Source organism: Lynx canadensis, chromosome B3, assembly GCF_007474595.2.
Source record: "Lynx canadensis isolate LIC74 chromosome B3, mLynCan4.pri.v2, whole genome shotgun sequence".
NCBI classification, from domain to species: Eukaryota; Metazoa; Chordata; class Mammalia; order Carnivora; family Felidae; genus Lynx; species Lynx canadensis.
The window spans coordinates 82,170,753-82,188,145 of record NC_044308.2 but is presented as its reverse complement, the minus strand read 5'-3'; the positions used below and the strand labels follow the sequence as shown (position 1 = coordinate 82,188,145).

Sequence of the window (17,393 nt, the reverse complement as noted above, 5' to 3'; positions counted from 1 at the left end):
AGGGCACGAAAAATGAGAAGAAAAGACAAGATTAAATGAAAATCCTCAAATCATCCTCAATCTGTCCTACTTCAGGAAAAATACTTCAATCATTGAATTTGAGGTATTAAACGAAACCTAAATATTTTATAGGAAACTTCTATAGAATATATGCAGTTAAGTCCATATTTCAACAAGGTCTTTCTTGTAGATTTTTTTTAAGACAAAAACTTCACAAATACCAGTCTCAAAAATTTTCTTCCATCAATGCAGAACTTTCTCTAACATATTGAAGAAATGCATTATATACTCTTGCTGCCAGCAGTGTGGGCATAATGGCAATTTCTCCTCCATGCTATGAAACTTCATGGTTGTGCTATATTATGTTGAAAATCTGCACATCTCAATGGGTTTTCTGTGCATTCCAATGCACTTCAGTGACGATGTGGATCATTGCCATAATACATCATGACTGTTCTAATTACGGTTTCATTATGATGCACCATATCAGGGCTGTCGTAATGTCATGTCAGCACATAGTAAGAATAGTTATGCAATTATGTAATATCTGTTAGAGTACGCAATGTAGGAAGAAAAAATACATGAGGAGCAGCAATTAATGTAATGAAACTCAGTTTTCTCCTTTTAAAAAGTTTCCAATTTAAAAGTATTATTTCTTTTGCTTTCCATCTTCTAACCTAAACAAATGCCTTGAAATACATCTATTTTTGCTTAATTGGGAACTACTGTAAAATTTAATGGATTTTTTTAATAAGGCAAAATAAGAAGAGAAAAGGGACATCTGACTTGAGCTGTTCTCCACATGTCACAGAAGAATGAGACATGCTAGAAATCTACTATATGCTAGAAATCCAGTAAAAATTTGAATGTAGTAAAGCACAGTCCACTGAAGGCTTACTATTATGCAAACTTCAAACACAAGGTCACCTTCTTCTGTCTTCTTTAATCTCTTGTGTAGACATAGAACTTCTTACCTTACCCCTTAAAGCTTGATTGACCAGCTATGTCTTAAGTAAACTATGATAATGAAATGAGATAAAGCACTGATATCCACACTTAACTTCCCTGAATTAGGACCATAAATATATACTTGCCTTTAGTCTAGCTGTCAAAATATACTCAAATATCTATTAAAAAAAACAGCAATCTTATTGTTTGTCTTATATTTGAAGAATAAACTCTCAAAGGATGAGGACTATACTTTGTTTGACCAATCACGGAGTACCTTGAATATTTGAGATCTTTAGAAAACATTGAGTCAATGGATAGTTTCTCAAATGAAATGACGCATGAAATGCTGTTTGTTGTTTTAATATATAACCATAGGAGAATTTATATATCAAAGCTTACCCCCATATCTCTATAGCTGAATTATAAGCCTGTTCAATGCAAGTATTTATAATAGAAATGCTGATGAAGCCTAAACACCATGGACGTATATGGTTGTGCAGCGGCAGCCATTTCAAATATAGATATATTTTTAGTATTAGGAGGCACCGAGTTTGTTTAAATCTGGACTTTTTTTTTTTTTACAATTGCAAGTAATGTTAATAGCACACTGTAAATGTTAAGGCTAAGTGTGCAATGTCAAAATAGATTGAATCTCTCTGAAAATTGGAAATTCAGGCTTTTCAAACGTAATCCAGATGTTTGGCTTTTATTCAGATTTCAAGAAAGAGGGAACTAATATGATATAAAATTCATACATGCATATTTCATTAGTGCCTTTTGTATTGCTGAATTAAACATTCTGAAACGTGCTTTTCCCAAATCACAGAGTTTTAAACCAAAGCAGTTGCCAAGATATTGCGCACCTCAAAAATAATGCCAAATTAATTTCATAAGGAAGAGACTATATATTTCTCATGTTAATGCTGTTGATAATGCTTCTTCAAAGAGAATGCCTTGCTTTCTCTTTGAGGATGACAAGAAAAATGAGAGGTAGAATACTGTAGCCATAGTAGTTTATCAAAAAGATATTGCTTCAGAACATGGTGACTTTGGAAATCCATGAGAATCAGTGGCCCAAATGAAGGCTGAAAGCACTTTCCGCCATATTGCCATTATAAAAAACTATCTTGTCAAGGTTAGTGCAAATGGGCGTTCCCCAGGGACTATGGCCACTAGCTCTGAGAAACATATCCACAACTCACTATGTTTGTACGTTTTAAGACAAAGCCAATCAAAACATTTCCAGAGTTACTGCTCTCAAAACACAATGGAAATGCCATCGCACCTTTATGTATTCACATCGAGGCTTTTTCTTTTTAGAGCACTTATGACTTTTTACATCTATAATCTTAACAGACCCAAATGCCACGGAGTTTTTCTTGGTGACCACCCAAATCCCTGAACTGTAAAATATTTGATGCCTTAGGCCACTTTTTTGAGGGTACTCTAGTACCTTCACAGCAGATGAGGATGAATGTAGTTACAGAATTACATTATAAATTCCAACAGTGGAGTGTGTAACATCATGGATCATGTGTTGATCACCCTTTATCCACTGTAACTTTTAGCATTATGGGTTAGATGTAGAAGGTAGTTGGAAAACATTTTATTCATTTGAATTTCTCCCCCCAAAAAGGCCAAGGGAGCCCATATCATCTGTTGAAATATATGTCAGGTATAGTATTAGTACACAGAAATGAGAAGCATGTGATTGCCTCCATTTATCTTTGAACATTAGGCACACCTGGATGGCTCAGTTGGTTAAACATCCGACTCTTGGTTTTAGCTCAGGTCATGATTTCACAGTTCGTGACTTCGAGCCTCACATCAGGCTCTGTGCTGATGGTGAGGAGCCTGTTTGGGATTCTCTCTCTCCCTCTCTTTCTGCCCCTCCCCTGCTCACAATGTCTCTGTCTCTCTCAATAATAATAATAATAAAAAAATGAACATCATGCTCAGTGAAAAACTTACTTGATCAGAACTTCCAATATAGAAGTATTACTCTCAATTTTTAGACAGAAACTGTGAACAAAGTTAATTGTTTCCCATGGCCAGGAATGGTTAACATAAGAAAAGCTTCTATAAAAAGTATCAGGGAAAAGAGGAAGGTGACAGAAACCTTTTCAATATTTAAGGACACCTTTTGGGAATTCACAGTTTTCTCATAGCAATAATATTTGACCACGATGCAAGAGGCTGGGTCCAATTCCCAGTTCCAATGCCAGTCTGCTATAGACTTAAAAATCTTTCTGTTGTAGCCTCTTTGATTGGTTTCTTTGGGGTACATGTCCATATTTACTACAGAGAGATCTTAAGGAAATAAACTAGAGGCTTCAGGCTTTAAGCTTTAAGCACTGTTTGTTGCTTCAGCATCAGAAAGTTTGTCATTTCAATGGATTGTTTTCTTTTTTGTTCTCCTATGGCAAGCCCATGGGGAAAGTAAGTGATATCACTTCTGTCTTACAGATTAGAAGTTGATACACAGAAACTAAGTGACTTGCCCAAGGTCGGTAAGATATCTCTAAAATCCAGAACAGAACTTTCAGAAGGAATTTAGCTTAATTTGCTAGGCTATGCTGTCATTCTTGAAAACACATCTTTAGATATCGTCCAGAGTTGTGAAGAAATTAGTAGGCCCTGGGGGTACAAAGTCAATAAGGTCAAGAATGCCATTCAAAGTGACTGGAACCAGGTTCATCAGGGATATTGGCCTGTAATTCTCCCTTTTAGTGGGGTCTTCAGTAAGGGATGAATCACTGGGTTCTACTCCTGAAACCAATACTACACTGTATATTCATTGAATTTAATTTAAATAAATAAATTAAACACACACACAACAAACAAACAAAAAAATAAAGTGACTTCTGGGTGGTCAAAACACACTTAAGAACTCCACCCTTGCAGCTTCTATGGCCAGATTCATTTGGTATAATTTCATCTTCCAAACCTCCACAAATTTTTAGTAGCATGAAGTTGAGGCTAAAAGGGCAGATAGGCTCTCACTGATAGTCATAGTTGTTCAGAAGAATGATGGCTCATAATTTAAAGAAGCTCTAAGGTACAGGTGAAAATTTCTTAGCATAAACTAAGACTACAAAGAATAAACAAACCTTGGTTATGATACTTGCTTTTCAGCATTTTTCCAGCTATGTGAGGGAGTCTGCCATAAACATTCAAGGAAGTTTATTGGAACAGATCCATCAAAAAGAAACACAATGTGTGTGTGTGTGTGTGTGTGTGTGTGTGTGTGTGTGTGTATCCAATCACAAGAGTGATAAAAGTGAGAAAGAGGAGGGAGTAAAGATTTAGAGAACAAAATGAAAGAAATGCACAGATGGATGGAGAGAAAGTAATAAGTAAATAGGGGAAATTACAAAGGTTTTTCCAGATAGGGGAAATAGTACCAGTCCACAGAGAATAAAGCATAAAAACTAATAAAAATAGAGAATGTTGCAGAAGGGGAAAGAAATCACAGCTAGAGAGAAGGTTTTCGGTGAATGGTTCCTCTGAAATAATCAGATGAAAGAATATGATAATGATGACTTAAAATTTTGCATAGGGGCTGCAAAAATCTAGCAAGTGGAGATCTAAACAAAAAAAAAAAAGCAGAAGTACTAGAATGTGGCCATTTAGGGCAGCCATAACGCTGGATAACTTTTCAAGAAGAAATAGGTCCTAACATTTGTGATTTCGTTGGATCTTCTCTAAGCATATCAATAGGGAGCCCCTGGACTGGGCACCACTTTGTTTGTGACTGTTACTTCTGCCTTTGCTTTATGGTGGCTTGCTATAGTGAGGGACTTTATTTCATATTTCCTTGGTCATCCCATCTGTAAAACAGGGACAATGATATCCTTACCACTTATCCACCATAGACATTTTAAGATATAAATAGATCTTGTTTGTATGAAATTTCAGTTTTCTATGTATAATGTACTATTTTAAAACAAAGTCTTTGATTTTAATATGTTTGTAGTATGACATTCTCATCTGTTATCCATTTGCAAGGTAAGACTGCATATTTCCCATTTGTTTTTGTTATATGTCTTAGGAATAATGTATTGTAACTGCTGTTCACATTAGAGAATAAAATAGGTCACACAGGAATGGAGTCACTGAAAAGGTAAATAATATTTATATATAACATATATTATATATATTTATTATAATACATATTTATTAACTATGTATATACAGTTTCCTTCTTTTAGAAAATATATCAACAAAGTGTTACTATTTTTCTCTACCATTAATGGAAGGAGGAGGGAATATGTTGATATTACCTAGTAAAACTACTTCTCAAAACCTACATACACATAACCATTTGATCACTAGGTTCTATAAACATGGTAATAGACAAGGACCCATGCCAAATATATTAATTTGTGAATCAGTGAGATTCAAAGAGTTTGGCATAAATAAATAAATAAATAAATAAATAAATATAAATTTTTTTTTTTTCAACGTTTATTTATTTTTGGGACAGAGAGAGACAGAGCATGAACGGGGGAGGGGCAGAGAGAGAGGGAGACACAGAATCGGAAACAGGCTCCAGGCTCCGAGCCGTCAGCCCAGAGCCCGACGCGGGGCTCGAACTCACGGACCGCGAGATCGTGACCTGGCTGAAGTCGGACGCTAAACCGACTGCGCCACCCAGGTGCCCCATCCAGGCATATATTTTATTTTATATTTATTTATTGGGGCCCCATCCAGGCATATATTTTATTTTATATTTATTTATTGGGGCCCCATCCAGGCATATATTTTATTTTATATTTATTTATTGGGGCGCCTGGGTGGCGCAGTCGGTTTAGCGTCCGACTTCAGCCAGGTCACGATCTCGCGGTCCGTGAGTTCGAGCCCCGCATCGGGCTCTGGGCTGACGGCTCGGAGCCTGGAGCCTGTTTCCGATTCTGTGTCTCCCTCTCTCTCTGCCCCTCCCCCGTTCATGCTCTGTCTCTCTCTGTCCCAAAAATAAATAAACGTTGAAAAAAAAAAAATTAAAAAAAAAATATATATATATGCCTGGAATTAGATTGCCCATTTTTGGTTTTGCATTTCCAAATGGATTATAAATTACTTAAGAAAAAGGATAATCTTCCTTTTATTTTGTTTTTTCATAGCATATAATAATCCCCAACAGACTGGACAGCAAAATTTGTTTGCATTGCTTGCTAACTGTGCAATTCCCTGTGCCTTAGTTGCTCATCTGGGGATACTACCAATACTTCTTTCACAAGCTTGCTGTGAGGTTTAAATGCATGCATATACGCAAAGATCTTAGAACAGCTCTGTTACATAAAAAGCACTATATGTAAGTGTTTGTTCAAACTTGATCCAATGTTGCCTGCTAAGAAAATATGACCTTTTGCATAACTTTTCTCATCTCCTTTATGCCATTAGTTTGTATATTTATGTATATAACTTCCCTTCACTAAAGAAAACACTGAATCTAGGATTCAACATTCAATAGAAAAGTCTCTTGCCTTTTGTTGACTTTAGTTGAACACATGGACAAAAGCAATTATGATGTGTTGCTCATTTCCTACTCTTCTCCAGTGTATCTTCCTGATTTTGGTAAAGTCCTTGTTAGGTGTCACACCAAACCAACCCCTACCTCTGAAGGTTTTCCTCCCCCACATCCCATTCTTCTGCAATGCAACCTATATCCATTCCACCTATTTACATTCCATCCAGCAAGTCCCAATTCAAATATCATTTCTTCTATGAAGATGTTCTAAGAAGGCTAGCACTTATTTTTTGGTACCACACATATTTGTTATCTTTACTATTCTTTTGTGTTTTTTGGTTTTGCTTTTCCAAATGGATTATAAATTACTTAAGAAAAAGGATAATCTTCTTTTTATTTTGTTTTTTCATAGCATATAATAATCCCCAACAGACTGGACAGCATCATTTTCTACTTTTCCCTACTTTTAAAGTAAAGGTGAAGTATTAGACCATTCATTCCTAATATGCATCAGACATCAACATGTGACATATGAACATATATTTAAAAATACATGAGAAAAAAAGAAAGTAGGAAATGTTTGTGCTTATGCAAACAGAAAGTAATGCAAATTTCATATATTATTAGTTGAGCTTGATACTAATTAGTGCAGTTTGCAAAGTGGGAAAAACCTTGTAATCAATTTTTCCCCAAGCAAGTATGAATCTGCCTTTAACCAGATAGCTCTCCAGAGAAGTAGTCCCAGTAGGGAATTCGGAATTAGAGAGATTGCCTGTCACAATGTCTCCCTGGGTAACTCTGAATTCAAACGTGAGCCTGTTCTTTACCAAAATGCCCTAGGGACAATTCTGGTCCTTTCCTCATAGACAGCTAAATGCCTTTAGCAGTATTTGCCATGACATCCAATGTGACAATTCAAATACAAACCAGTGATGTGCGTATCCCAACTCAGGCAGAAAGTAAGAACAGGTTATCTGTACCATATAAAATGACCCATTTTCAATGGAAATATAAGTGAATATATCTATTTTCTGCTGTAAAGAAATCTGAGGATTTGATCATTGTGTCCAAAGAAAAAGGTAGGAAAATTTAAATGTGTAGAAAATAAGACATCAAAGACAAAGCTAAACTTCCATGACAGATTTAAGACACTGTTGAGAATCCAACTGAATAGTTATCTACCACTGAACGAAAGTAAAATGTAAAGGAAAGGTCTAGAAGTCTCATAAAGTATGCATTTATGAACACCATATGAAATGAACCAAAATAATTTGACATTTAGAAACTATACACTTTTTATGGTAGTTTTCCAAAAAATTATATTTACCCATGGGTTTGTTTCCTTACCGTTTGAAATTGAGTTCCTAAAATTCTGGTTTTGCCAGATTGTTCATATCAAATCAATTACTAATTGTATCAATCATTGATTTTTCACCAATGAGAGAATACTGAAGTTGGAATGGGCCTCAGAGGCTCCCAATCCATCCTTCTGGTTTTACAACAGATGAAGAAAATGAAACCTGCGGGGAGAAGAGTCTTTGCCCAAGGAGAATCCAGCCTCCTTCTCTAGCACTTTATCACACAGCTTTCTAATCTTTCTCGCCAAGCACTGGTCTTTAGTAAAGCTCAAAAATAAGATAAAATAAAACTCAAAATAAGAATCTAGAAAATAAAATAACTTAATAAAACTGGGGCACTGAGGTGAAGTCCACCTATGCTCTTCAAGAGAAATTAACATATGGAGATCTGAGTGGCAGTGGCTTTTGTCTTTCCTGTGGAAGCTTCAGGATTAGTTAACTCTGCCAGTACACATATGAGAATAATACTGAGTCATGGTAAACCTCTTACAGCGATAGCCAAACTTCTTTTTTTAAAAAATCACTTTGATGTATGTGTGAGTATGCATTTATATATTTTTATTTTGTTTTTACTTTTTAACTCTTTCTAACTCTGATCTATAATTCATCTTCTAAAAAGGCCAATGTGAATTTATGTTTCGGGGCCAAATATAAATATAGAGCGATTTCAGAGCAGTGGAGTCACCAGAGAAGTGCTAATAAGAGCAGCATCACAGCCAAAGTTAAAAGAAGTGCATTAGATCCATTTTCTGCTTTCCTTTGGGTCCCACAAGCACAATAGAGCGTAGGAGGCCACCTGGTGGTGAAATGAACCAATTAACCATTTAATGCTACATTGAAAAGCAAGGAAAACAGGCCGACTTTGGGTTGTTACAAAAGGAAAACTAGAACCTTGGGCAAAAGAACGATATTCAACAGGTATTATTGCGATACAACAGATAGAAAATTTGAATTGGAAAATCATTCAAGTCTGTAGAATAATGTATATTACAAAAGAGTTGACATAATAGTTATTTATACCAGGGACTGGTAAAATTTTTTTGCAAAGAGTTAGATAGTTTAGGCATGCTGGACATATGGTCACTGTTGAAACTATTCAACTCTCTTATCGAACTATAAAAAGAGTCACAGGTGATATATAAATGAATGCACCTGGTTATGTTCCAATAAAACTTTATTTAAAAAACAGGCTGGGGGCTGGATTTGACCTTCAGACTATAGTTTGTTAGCCCCTGATTCTGTATTACTTATGTATTAAGCTATTTACCAAGCACAAGGATGAACCCCTTACATACATTACTCATTGAACCCTGACAACCTTTCAAAGTGGGTGCTATCCCTATCCCCGTTTCCCAGGTTTGAAGACTACAGCTTAAAAAGTCTAAACACTTTGGTGGAAAATGTACTATGCTCCTTCTAACTTAGAAATGCTTTCTGTAGCCTCATGACCATTTTTTCTCTGTGACTACAGAAATATGTTCTGACCCTCCCTCCCATTTATCCTGCAGAGGCTGCTTTGGGTTCTCTCCATGGAGACTTTGCTCCTGTTTCTCCATCTTGCATTCCTTTGAAATGTTGTTTGTCTCTTACCATCTCTTTCTCCATCACTTCTTTTATGTTTAAAAACTTTATGTCAGTTTTCATAACAACAGATGTAAGCAAGCATGAAAAAAAGACAAAAGCAATGTATTAAAAATAGATAGCCATATATACAACAATAAGCCAAGGAAACTGTCATACTGTATGTGCTCCAAATGGAATGTGAGCCAAAAGCATGATGCTCTCTCTCACATAAATAATATATTACACATCCACTGGGAGAAGCAGCAGCTCTGTCCCTAAATGGGAAGAGGATTTTTTAGCCCACTTTTATATAATTTTCTTTTCCTTTTCAAACTCCTTTTTCTTTAGGTATACACTGTAAGTCATACCATCTCAGACAGGCCATATTCCTCCTCCAAACCATCCATGAAGTATTTTATTAACTGTTAATAAGAGAGAGTTGAAAAACCTGATGGAGAAATCCGTGGAGCTTGTTAAAGCTCCTCAAATATATGGATTTACCAGTACTGTCTCAATATTAGCATATTTTCTCCTACGAAAGAGGGCAGAAGTGGTTTCAGTTAGATGGAGTATAGACAAAGCTGATATAAAGGACTTCTAAAAGATTTTTTAACTTGAAAAGAAACCTGCAAAAGCTTGAGAAATGTGACTGTATAGAAAACAGAAAGAAGAGGTTTAATTACAGACCATGGATTCTGGCCGATTTGACAATTAAACCTAACAACAGAAGGGATTTACACTAGATATAAGAAGACTTTAAGGGCAGAGAGAGTTGTTAAACATTTTAATGGGCGGCTGTGGAATTCCCTCTGGAAAGATCTTTAATGGAGGACAAATTCTCTCCTATCTGGGATGGAGGAAAAACAATCCTTGGAAAAGATGAAATGAAATGAAGGTCCTTATGAGGTCACTTGCAGTCCTGAAACTCCAGGTAACATCCTTACTTCCCATGGAAATAAATAACTGTGCAAAACCTCTAAGAGATTCACTTTGGAAGATTCAGAAGAAAACACTCATTACGCAGGCAATTTAAATCAGAAAGTATTTATCAAGTGCCCAATATTACCTAGCCCCAGGGAGACGTACGCCCCCAGCAGAGCACAGATCTGAGCAGCAGTGTTGGCCAATGGACAGAGAACACAATTATTCACTTCAGTTAATTTTTTAAAAAAATCTTTGAACTCCAATCAGCTTTCTGGAACTGTCTATTTCCTGAACTTGGTGAGCTCAAAAAAAATCCCACAAGAGCTGGCTTTCACATGAGATTTCTGGCATTACTCATGGTATCCCTGGATCTTTTTGTAAACAGAAAAGGCTTCTGACAGTGTTTCCATACTTCATTTCTTTTTCTAACCCAAACTTGGACGGACAGAGCCTCTTAAACTATCATCAAAACATGGATTATAAAATGCTAGCCAAATTTGAGTTATTTTGCTATATTCCCATGTTGTAGAACAAGAATTCAATTAGCTTAAGTTTTAATGAACATGAGGATTTTTGTTCATGGCTTGTAAGAAATCCAGTGATTCACAGAATGGATCTTCAGCATCAACAGGCAGAAGAGACTGAGGAAGAAGAGAGAAAAATCACACAGAGAGGAATGCCCTTCACACTTATTTTCAAATCTCAACATGTCTCAGCTGAAGAAAGCTGAGGAGGAAGGACAAAGTTCAGTGGGAAGGATGTCAAGGTGGACATAAATCGGATCAAGAAGTAAATTCATCACAAATCTTTCTCAAATTCCAATTATAAATAGTACATCTTATAGCTTTTTCTTAATTGCATAAAATCAATAAATCCTATAATTAATGGCTAAGTAAAAAATATAAATGACCATATATGAGGATTATTTTTAAAATTATGAAGTGTGAAACTTTTTTTTAAATGAAAGAGTAGGAGAAAATTTCAACATTACATTTCAGCCTTCTGACATTACAGCAGTGGATTTTTTAAGTTGCATATTCTGAGTTGTTAGCTGTAGCTTTGGAAAGATGAATCAGTCTTTTAGGTTCCATCCATCCACCCTCATCATGATGAGCTAAAGTCCAAATCTCTTATTGTTTTTCTCACTTCCTTCACGACAACTTTGTTAGATATACGTACTCCTCTGAAGCCAATTTTCTACAACAAATATGTCAATAAACTCTCCCATTAACCATGGTAGAATAAAAAAATGTGCTGATATTCCTACCATTTCTAATGGCTGTGCATGTTCACCTGTATCTATTGTTCTATTTTTAGGTTTTATATTTGCATGATACATGTTATCGTTATATGAAATAAGTAATTATAATGTCTACATAAATAAAATACATCAACAAATATTACAGTTTGAGAGGTTGTGGACTAGCTACAGAATTATGGTGATTAGTTATACATTTTTGTACCATTTGTCTCAGACATGGGCATCATTATCCTTCCCTTCCTCCCTCCCTCTTTCTTTCCTTACCACCCTGTCTTTCTCCCTGATACCAATCTGGTCAAATTCAAGTATTCTGAGTATTAAGAACTACACTTAATGCACTTTGGTTTTTAAATGAGAGAGATTTTTGTTTTTCTTTTTTTTATACAATATAAGAGGATGCCATGATGTTTCATTACCAGAGCATGACAATAGGGTTGTTCTCTTGCAAAAGTAATGAAATGATAGCATAGTTCTGATTGATAGAACTTAATTAATAGATTATTAAATAAACCTATTTCAGAAGTGTTTCTCAACTTATATTTATTGGGTTTCTATTATGTGCCAGGTATTGCACTAGGCAGTGGAGATATGGCAATAAACAACACAGACATGAACCTTGCCATCCTGGAGTGTGGAGTCTAACAAAAATTATAATCATTCATTCTCAAATTTGGTCCACATAGTCCAAATCTATCATCACTAAAAATATGCACTTAGTTATAACAAAGTACTCATGGCTAAATTATTCTCAAGGAGGGCTCTTTTAGGGATGCACCTATGAATATTGAAGGAGTAAACTATTCTAATTAAGGTAGCAAAATCCAATATGCCCAGATTTATAACCTAGAAATGAGCTCCAAACTGAAACTTGGCATATACGAAGGAAGTTTATATAGTTATTTACACATGCATGATTTTAATGTCTTGGGACTACAAGTATATCTGGTCCAAGGAATCTGGTTTCATCCAGATTCAATCCTGATGAAAGATTTTTTTTAAATAAATGAGTTAATACTTTGTAGACGCATGTGTATATCTGTAAACACACATAAATGTGTGTGCATAACCACGTGTGTGTTATACTTCTCCCACAAACTTCCTACTTTTCAAAAACAAAACTTCCTACTTTTTAATGGATAAAATGAGATGACAAGGGAAATATCACAAGTCACAAATTTTCTTTAAGCAAATGTCAGTGAGCATATAGAATCAATTACTTAGAAAGAGGCTGAAATAGTGTGTTCAGATGAGTTACTGGGATGTATAGATGTCCTTCTGGAGAAAAGCTGGAGATCTGTGGTCTAAAAATATTTAGAATAAAAATTATACAACCCCAAAGGTATTAGCCTGCTTGACTCTTTCTTGGCTTCAGTACAAGAAAATATGGGTGTGTATGTATGTGCGTGTATGTTTATGTTTTGTGTCTTATGTAAATGAATGAAGGTTCAGCAGGAGCACCACTTCCTTCTTAGCTTACCCCAGTGTGCCTCATTAGGTACAGAGTGTCACAGAAGTGCCTAGTTTAAGAATGTATGAGCTCTGCAAATGCCAACATTATTAAAAATATGCTTGGGAATGCCCTTGTTTCTGAGAACTAAAATTGCCTCCTTGACAGGACTGGAAAATGGCTTTTCCGCAAATGATATTCCTCTAGAGTATCTCTCCATGGGGACCCTTCTTCAGTAACTCCCTTTGGCAATAACAGGATCCATGAGGTTGAACCTTCCTAGGGCAATGCTGCCTTTAGTGCATCTCACCCAAAAACATAAATATTTTCAGCCTTAGCTTTCCTGAGTCTGACAAAACATGGGAGGTTCCCGTGAGACTCAAAATGGTAACACTTTCCCAGGGTGCTAAGGTGCTTAAGAAAGTTTGGGGAGTTTCACAGAATAGCCTGATGATTGGCTAAAGAGCAAACCCAAGTCCATCATGCTTTCTCTGCTGATGTTCCATTTAATATGTAGCACCTTCTTTCTTATCTAGGCACAAAAAGCTCATGTGGAGGGAGGAAAATGCATTTGCAAGAATTTTTCCTCTTGTGGAGAAGAAAATATGGGACAATAGTGAGCAGGCAAGGAACACGTGAAGGAAAGATTGTGGGTATTAGAGCCACCCAGACTGGGTTCAAAGTGACTTATTTCTTGTGATAGTTATTGATACAGCCCAACAACAATTTCTTGCTTTCTGCCTTTCAGGCTTAGAGTAGAGATGCATTTCCCCATCTACTTTGGAGTTGGGTGAGGCTGTGTGATTACTTCTGGTCATGATTTTGAAAGGAAGTGAACTGTGTCTCTTCCAGGTAAAGGTTTAATGGCAAGAGTGAGACCCTCCAGAACTCTCTTTTCTCTTTGCCACATTGAAGGAATATTTAAGAGGATGACTGATCCTGTGAGAAGTAAATCTTCATAACCGTAAACCTTTGAGACTTGGGGGTTGTTTGTAATTTCAGCAAACCCTAGTCTAACCTGAGGCACAAGTTGTCTTTTAGGCTAGTCACTTAACCTCTCTGTGTTTCAGGCTCAGATGCATGAAGTAGGGAAAAATAATTCAGGATCATTGTGAGCATTAAATAAGAATGTGCACAGGGGGCACTAACATAGTCAAATAGTAAGATTTGACCAATTTAGTTTTTTTTCTCCCTCCATCCTACTCCTATCTCATAACACGCGCGCACACACACACACACACACACACACACACACACACGAATGTACTTCCCTTTTTATCAAATGGTGGAATAAATAACATCTATCCTTGGTCCCCTTCCTAGATTTCTTCTCTCTACCCCTTCTATCTTCCTCTCCTAGTGCCCTTCCATTTAAACTAAATGTTAAAATTGACATTTAATTCAGTATTATTCTCCTACCCCCATAGAATACCTGCATCCAGTAAAGTGCACTCTTTTTTACCTCAAAGAAATGAATTAAAAAATTTTTAATGTTTATTTATTTTGAGAGAGAGCAAGTAGAGGAGGGGCAGAGAGAGAGAGAGGGAGAGAGAGAATCCCACGTCGGCCCTGTGCTGTTAGCACAGAGCCCCATGCAGGGCTCAATCCCATGAATCGTGAAATTGTGATCTGAGCCAATATCAAGAGTCAGACACTTAACCGACTGAGCCACCCAGGCGTCCCCAAAGAAATGAATCTTAAGGCTGGGATTTAAGGCAGGATGGAAATTTAGTAAAGGAAATAGTTGGTTTTGGACAATCTTAATACTCCAAATATGATTCCTCAACCACAAATCTACCTCTTTCTAAGGTGAGACATGGTAGCGAGATTAGGAGAAGAATCTAATCACTGTGAAAGTACTATGGTTAAGTTTTTCCCATCCAGGGTTCTCCAGACTATTCTGAACAGGTACCAGGACTTTTTTTTTTTTTTAATATGGAATGCTTCATGAATTTGTGTGTCATCCTCGTGCAGGGGCCATGCTAATTTCCTTTGTATTGTTCCAATTTTAGTATATGTGTTGCGGAAGACAGCACCAGGACCTTTTTTGAAATAACTAAAATATCATCTAGGTTCCCTTCTATCCCCACCTTCCTGTTTTGAGAATACATGCATGAAATTCTAATAAATTATAAAAACTTAGAATAATCATACAGACATAATATTTGGGTTCAGTAGCATATCTTATACACTTGGTTATGGTATAACTTACATTGTAAGTTATATGATTTAGTGTCGTCATTATGATATGGTTACGAAAACCAATGCCTTCCTGATATAGGCAGTTATAGATGACAACCAGTGCCTTACTGATGTAAATGCATGGAACATTAAACCTAACATTTATTATTTTTATATCAAGACCACTTTGACAATGATAATACTTGGTTTTCATCATTAAACTTTGGTAGTCCTTTTTTTAAAAAAAACAAATAAATAATTCCCAGCTCATATCATATAAAGTGTAATCATACATCATACATTTTTTTTCTAGCTACAAGCCAGATTAGCCTACATATGATTATAACCATTGAAGATACATAATTTAAAAATAGGAAATGCAAAAAAGTAGGTGAGGGACATTTCCATGCAGTCACTTAACTGAAACATACACATAGTATGGAGCAGTTCTGGAGCCAAAGGTGGCAGTGAACCTAACAAACACCCTTTCTTATGAGGAGTTTAAATGTTCCTCAAATTTATTTTATAAAAAACCAGAAAGAAATCTACAAATATGTGGGGTTGAAGCCAAATCTCTCAGCTTAACACAGGAGGGAACACTGCACATTCACATCTAATTAAGAGTCGTTTTTCAAAAGTTAAAGGCTGAAATTTTTGCAATTTAATCCAAATTTTATTAGCAAACTCTAATGATTATCCTGATAATTGCAATTAATAAAAGCTCCCAAACAGGTCAACTCGTTTAAGTGCTATCTGTATCATTTGGATTTTAACATGATGGTTATTACTTATTACCCTGAAACCAAGCTGCGCAATGAGATATTGATTACTTTTAACCTTTAGATCCAAGGATTCAGGAAAGGTCAGAGGAGGGGAACACTACACCTTTCATGGCTGGCAAACGTATTGCCTTCAGGAGAATTCAAATGATTCCCATTGGCCAAGTAGATCCAAGATTAGTTTATTCTCTGGGCTGACAAGAAATGATGATGCTTTTAAAAATAACACCCAGCACGTATTTAGTGAAGTGTTACATTTATATAACCAATGGCCTCAAGATGTGCTTCACATCACAGCAATTCTCAGGCTGTTAACCCTTTAACAAGTTTTGCTCACGGAAGCATCTTTGTTGGGATGAGATACTAAACGTAGTAGCTCTAATTGGAATAAACTCATCTCATTAAATTCAATTGTAGGTTCCAAAAGGCTAAACACAATCACTGGACACCGTTGGCCACCAGCACTCCTTTTGGTTTTCTTTTTCCATGACAACATTTAGAAATATTTTTCACATTTGCCACTGAAAAGCAAGGAGTTAGCTCTTGGTAGGGTCCAGCAGAATTACAGGCAAGGGAAACATAACTGTTATGTGTTAGATTAATTTGCAGAACACTTGGCATTATTATTGCCAAGTCGTCAAATTGTTCCAAGTTGTTCCGGAAGGTTGTTATTAATAGTATGTTTTCTGAGGAAAGTTCTGTCTACTTTTGGAACTGCATTTCTGTTGCCAAGGAAACTCCTTGAAGCACAGTTTTCTAGGAGCACACTGCTGCTTTTGTTTGCCAGTGTCCTATTCATATCATCTAAGTAAGCGTTTTACATGCTCCAGCCTTCAGTCCCAAATGTTGAAGTGTTAGCCCATTTAAGTTGCTTTTTCAAACACAGCTAATGCCTGCTATGATTTCCCTCTTTCTCTCCCCCCTTTTCTCTCTCCCTCTCCATCCAAAGCCCCTCTCTCCCCGCCTTCTTCCCACTCTCCCTCCAACACGCCCAACTCTTACTATTCAAGGTTTATTTTTTTTTAAACAGTTGCATTAGGGGAGATAGTTTTCACAAGTTTTTGATAAATTAACTTCAATTTGAATAATAATTCCATAGGTTGTAGCATTAGTCCTTCAAGTGTTAATTATCTTTTCACTTTAAAATTAATGTAGTCATTTCCTCCTGACTCCTCTACCCCATTTATTGAAGTGCTGAGGAAAACATGTCATTGAGTCCTGAGCCAGCCCTGTTGTTGTGATTAAGCGTGGTCACATGGCCCATCTCTGCCAAAAGGAGGGCCCTGAGAAAAGGTGACAAAGACAGTGATTTCCTGTCAGCAAAGAGTACGACAGGGCTGTCTAGAAGTGATGCAAATGAGGGGAACTTTCCCCACGGCTTGTTTGATCCACTCTAGGCCAGAGCAGGCCAGGCCAGGGAGAGAGGGAGCAGCACAATACAGCAGAGGCAGCCCAGAGA

At 36.5% G+C, this 17,393-nt stretch overlaps 1 protein-coding gene and 1 non-coding gene across 4 annotated transcripts in view; both read right to left on the bottom strand.

The window, feature by feature from the left end:
• Positions 1 to 17,393, bottom strand: part of AKAP6 (A-kinase anchoring protein 6) — a 481,187-nt gene that overhangs the window by 104,153 nt on the left and 359,641 nt on the right. The gene's annotated exons all lie outside the window — the stretch shown is intronic.
• On the bottom strand, positions 14,904 to 15,010 carry LOC115517337. Its single transcript, XR_003969801.1, has one exon. It is a non-coding gene; the product is annotated as a U6 spliceosomal RNA (small nuclear RNA).